The sequence below is a fragment of the Carcharhinus amblyrhynchos genome, chromosome 10, assembly GCF_965287045.1.
Source record: "Carcharhinus amblyrhynchos chromosome 10, sCarAmb.v2.hapA, whole genome shotgun sequence".
Classification (NCBI taxonomy): domain Eukaryota; kingdom Metazoa; phylum Chordata; class Chondrichthyes; order Carcharhiniformes; family Carcharhinidae; genus Carcharhinus; species Carcharhinus amblyrhynchos.
The window spans coordinates 88,905,802-88,911,329 of record NC_137333.1 but is presented as its reverse complement, the minus strand read 5'-3'; positions in this window follow the sequence as shown (position 1 = coordinate 88,911,329).

Genomic DNA, 5,528 nt, shown 5'->3' with positions numbered 1-5,528 from the left:
GATAATGAATTTGAGAATTTGCAGAGATTGTTCCAGTGTCTATAGATCCTGGAAGATGACCACCAATGCATTCACTTTTTCGAGCCACTTCCTTAAGTATTCTGGGATGTAGATGATCAGGCACTGGGGATTTATCCATTTATTCACTTCAATCCCATCAATTTTCCCAGCACTGTTTCTCTACTAATATTGATCTTCCTCACTAAATCTTGCATTCTCCAACATTTCTGGCATCTGATTTGCATCCTCCTTTATGAAGGCAGGACCAAAGTATGTATTGAGTTGCTCAGCCATTTCTTTGTTCTCTGTTATACACCCTTGTTTCTGTCTATAGAGGACATATATTTATCTTCACCAACCTCTTTTTCTCTTCACATATCTATAGAAATTCTTAGTGTCTTTATGTTCCTTGCAAGCTTGTTTTTGTACTGTATTTTCCCCTTCTTAATCAGTCCCTTGGTCCTTCACATTTATGTGTGCTGGAAGTTACATATATTAATACACAAGGTCCTGTTCTTTGTAGACAGAAAGAACACGTATACGCATTGCGCCCATTTCAGCTAAACAAAATAAGTGATAATCATTTGTTGATTCATTCCTCAGGGATTATGGGGAAAAGGCAGGAGAATGGGGATGAGAAAAGTATCAGCCATGATTGAATAGTGGAACAGACTCGATGGGCCGAGTGGCCTAATTCTGCTCCTATGAGTTATGGTCTCGGGGAAAGCCACTGACCAAAGTCAAACTACCTGCTTTAAATTTCAAACAATTCTTGACAGCTAACCTGGTGTATTCCCCATGGTAACACTGCTGCCATGATGTGGAGATGCCGGCGTTGGACTGGGGTAAACACAGTAAGAAGTCTCAAAACACCAGGTTAAAGTCCAATGGGTTTATTTGGTAGCAAATAACCTGGTGGTGTGAGACTTCTTACTGTATACGCCTCTGACAACCAGAGTGTATTTGCCAACCGATCAGCACTTCCTTCTCATCCAGTATAAATTGTTGATTGCCCCTTATGTTGGTATTCTCGTGAAGTGTCCTGATGAGTGCAAGATGAAACACTTTGACATCTCTCTTTTTTCAGCAATACTCAAAGAATTGGTTTTGATCTTGACTGAGTGAAATAGACTTGGTTTATTGCATGTCCTGCTGCTAAATCCCACCTCTTCAACTCAATGGCTAATGTATTAAAGCCAATAGACGCTATGTAAAACAGAACAACAATTAAAAACTGGTTCAATGCTAATGAGCTAAGCAATTTCTGTATAGGATTCTCAGGAATTCAGAACTTTTATTTGTTTATAAGGTCCGTCATGAGTTGTATTAAAAGTTCCACAGGCCCATGTTGCACAAAACAATATTTTACATGTAAAAAGTTGTGCTTTTAAGTATATGTATGTATTATTTTTGTTTTACTTGTATAATGTGAGACTTGTTGCTAATACTGAGCAAGATAAGGGGGGGGTGCAGTTTAGAACGGAGTTGAGGAGGAACTTCTTCACTCAAAGGGTGGTGAATCGCTGGAATTCTCTGCCCGTTGAAATGGTGGAGACTATCTCACTAAATACATTTAAGTCACGGGTAGATAGGTTTTTGGTAGGGAAAGGAATTAAGGGTTATGGGGAGAAAGCAGGAAAGTGGAACTGAGCCACTTCAGATCAGCCATGATCTTACTGAATGGCAGGATAGGCTTGAAGGGCTAGATGGCCTACTCCTGCTCCTACTTCTTATGTTCTAATTAACAAATATGTCAAAGCATTGAGATATCTTTGACAGGGATATGCAAATGTCACAGTCAATTTTCATCTTGACTTAGTTATTTTCAGTGATGTCATTGCTGGAAATCCAACTTAACGTAAGTAGTTTTTAATGAAATGGAATCAACAGTTTCCGTGCTGAATCCATCAGCACATTCACTCTTACCAGCAGTATTTCACCGAAGGAGATATCTGAAGAAATGTCAATGATGTTTTCCAATAGTTTTGATGATGGGTTGTAATTGCTTAGTTGCAATTTTCCCAACTGATGATTGCCTTGGGAGATACAAATTGCAATTTACATTGGAAATTTCCAGAAACCAACCAACTTGTAATTCCAGACACATCACGTGACTTATGGCAACCATCTTAAGTCAGTGTCTTTGCTTAATTTAAAAGTCCTGCTGCACACTTGAGGCCTAAAAACCTCTCTGGTGGGAAAATTGCAACTAAGCAACTACAACCCATCATCAAAACTATTGGAAAACATCATTGACATTTCTTCAGATATCTCCTTCAAGAACTGAAACTTGTAACTGGCTGTCAGCACTTGTGGTTCTATAAAGCTATATTTCAGGCAGAGACAAAGGGTACTGGGACAGTGGTTATATAGGTATTAATACGATCTTCCTAGCTCAGCATATGGAAGAATGGTCTAATCAATCAGAAGTGGTGCCTGGCACATTAAGGGACTAATAATCATCTGGGCCATGAGACACTAGCCGAGGTCTGTCCAGACATGAGCTAATCACTTACCTTCTATGGAATACCATTTAAGAAAGAGATCATGCAATCAGAATAGTCATTTTGAAATGTCTTTTATTACACCACCGCTGGACTGTCGTAAAAAGATGCAGCCTGAAAACAGAGTAATAAGACCATCTCTTTCTCCCTTCTCTTTCAAGTTCAAAAATTCCATCTCTTGTACATTGTTGAAACCAGCACTGAGATAGAGATGATCAATTTAAAGGAACCTTGGGGGTAATGGCAGTCATTTTTGGAAAAGAAGGATTATGGTTTGAACGAGACCATTACCAGAAATTGCAGTTTACATCAGCATCAACCCCACTGGAATTTCAAGATCACCGTTTAAAAAAAAGCTGCCTTACATACACACACTAGCAAAGGAATCAAAAACAGTGAACTCTCTATTTTCATTGACTCATAATTTGACCAAAAGTTAACCTAATCATCTACTGTATAACATACAATTGTGCGTGCGTGTGTGTGTGTGTTCTGCAGTTCAGGATGTGTGTTTAGGTTTTTAAATCCCTTTGTCTTTACCCTGGGTGGGTTCTGGCCCAATAAAAAAAAACTAACCCCCCCCCTTTGCCATTAAACCCAAGAAAGACCTGGCAAACTGAGTTCTTTGCTATGTGTGTTAAACAATTGAGTGCAGCCACCAAATCGATGCTTTTGTATTGAAAATTACAAAAACTTGAGAATTGGGAAAGAAAGATAGGTGTCCTCACCAATTGTAGGAAGCAGATTGCTCCATCAGGAGTCCAAGAAAATATTAAATTTGTTGGGTAGACATGAAAGGTGCATTACCAACTATGGATTGATTGTATAAAAATTGATTTTTTTTTCCCCCTACTGCAGGGCAGTGTAGCACCTGCACAGACACAAACCTTCCAGATTTGCAGTTTCCTTTTTGTTCATGCTGGATCAAAGTAGTGGTTATCTCATCTTGTGTTGGCTTTTGGTCATTTTATAAAATCCACTGTGAGGTAATCCAATCATAGTTCATCAAACAGCAGTTCACACTCTTATTGTCTCAGGAAATATGTTACTATTGCCTTGGTGTTTCAGTGCTTTACAATGGGGACAACAAGGGCAGGAGGTAGAATTCAAAGCATTCTGCTTCAGGATAATCATCTGGCCTGTATGTAGGAGTGTGGAATTGTGTACTACATCCACATCCTTACAAAGTACAGCAAACTCCAGGCATCAAAATTTGTTTTAGGCAGTGCTGCAAAGCAGGTTGTCAATGGATTTAAATATCAAACACTGTCACCCAAGAGACCAATGGTGACAGTGTGGGGATGGTATTGGACCAGGCTGTGGGTTCAAATCCCACTACAGCAGCTGGCAGCATTAAAATTCAGTTAATAAATCTGGAATTATAAGAGTCTTTCTTTTAAACTCATCTGGTTCCTTAATGCCCTTGAAAAGGAAATTTGCAGTTGATTTGGCCTATATGTGACTCGAGACCCAAACAACATGGCTGACTTTGAAATGGCCAAACAAGCCACACACTTCAAGAGCAATTGGGAATGGGTAACAAATACTGACCTTCCCAGCAATATTCTGTTTTCTACAATCAAATCAATCACTATCTGTATATGTTCCAGTCCTTTCTCTTCTGCTGTCTAAATATTTTCCCTACAATTTCAACAGCACGCAGCCTGAGCAACAGTCATATGCAATTTTTTTGCTTTAGTAATTCTCTGCACTGCTAAATGAGTTATGAATGCTATTACTGTTTTAATGTCAATTTGTCAAAAATTAATGTTTTAGTACATGTTTCATGCTTGGTAACAAGAGATGTCATGTGTGGGAGATTTTTAGAGATATAGTGAACAATACTGCTCCACAAAGGCAGTTGAAGTTATCTCCTGTTCTTGTAGAAAGGAAACAAAACTTCATGAAGTTGATTTCATATTTTCTTAGTTTCTCAGGACTAACAGCAATTTTAGGATGGCTTGTTGGACAGCATCCCTGCCTCAGACCATCAGATACAGGAGCAGAACTAGGCTGCTTAGTCCATTGAATGGCAGATCAGAGTCAGAGTCAATCATGGCTGATATTTTTCCTCATCCCCTTAACCCCTGATCCCCCTATCAACCAAGGGCCTACCTATCCACCTCTGTCTTAAAGACATTCAATGACCTGGCCTCCATAGCCTTCTGCGGCAAGGAGTTCCACAGATTCACCATTTTTTGACTGAAGAAATTCCTCCTCATCTGTTTTAAAGGATCATTCCTTTGGCCTGAGGTTGTGCCCTCTGGTTCTAGTTTTTCCACCAGTGGAAACATCCTCCCCATGTCCACTCTATTCAGACCTTGCAGTATCCTGTACATTTCATTAAGATTTCACCCCCCCCACCCCTTCCAAGCTCTAAATGAGTACAGATCCAGAGTCCTCAACCATTCCTCATATGGCAAACGCATCCTTCCAGGGATCAAAGGGCTGGAAGCTCCAAGCAGAGTCCCATTCTAGGATTTTAATTGCCACAGAAGGTGCACTCAATGCTTCCAAACAAGGTAATGGACTAGTCAATCCTTCAACTGCACTTATGGCAAGCAGCAAGAATGGGAGAGTCATATAAGCAGCCTTTCTTCATTAATGCTCCTCAAGTTGTAGCCTCTGAGCCATTCTGGGAAAAACCAGCTACTGAAAAGACATGTTTTATTTTTAGCCAGCTCCTGTGCAAGTAGAACAGCAGCTTAAACTCACGCTACCACCTCAGTCCTTCCCTGCAAATGTCAATTATTCAAATTAAAAATGCAATTACATATTTTATTTATTGCAAACACTGATCATCCTTGCTGTAGTTTGTTGATGAAGAACTAGACTATATTTTACACAAAAAAAAGTGGATCAAGGAACCTGTTTATTTCATACTTAAAACCACTGAAATTAACAATGTTCTTGATTTATTTTTGACTCCCATTGTCATGGAAACTAGGGGGATTGGGGTCTGCTGTTCCCTATGGGACCTGAGTACAAAGTGGCTCTTTCATGTCCATATTAAAAACACCAACA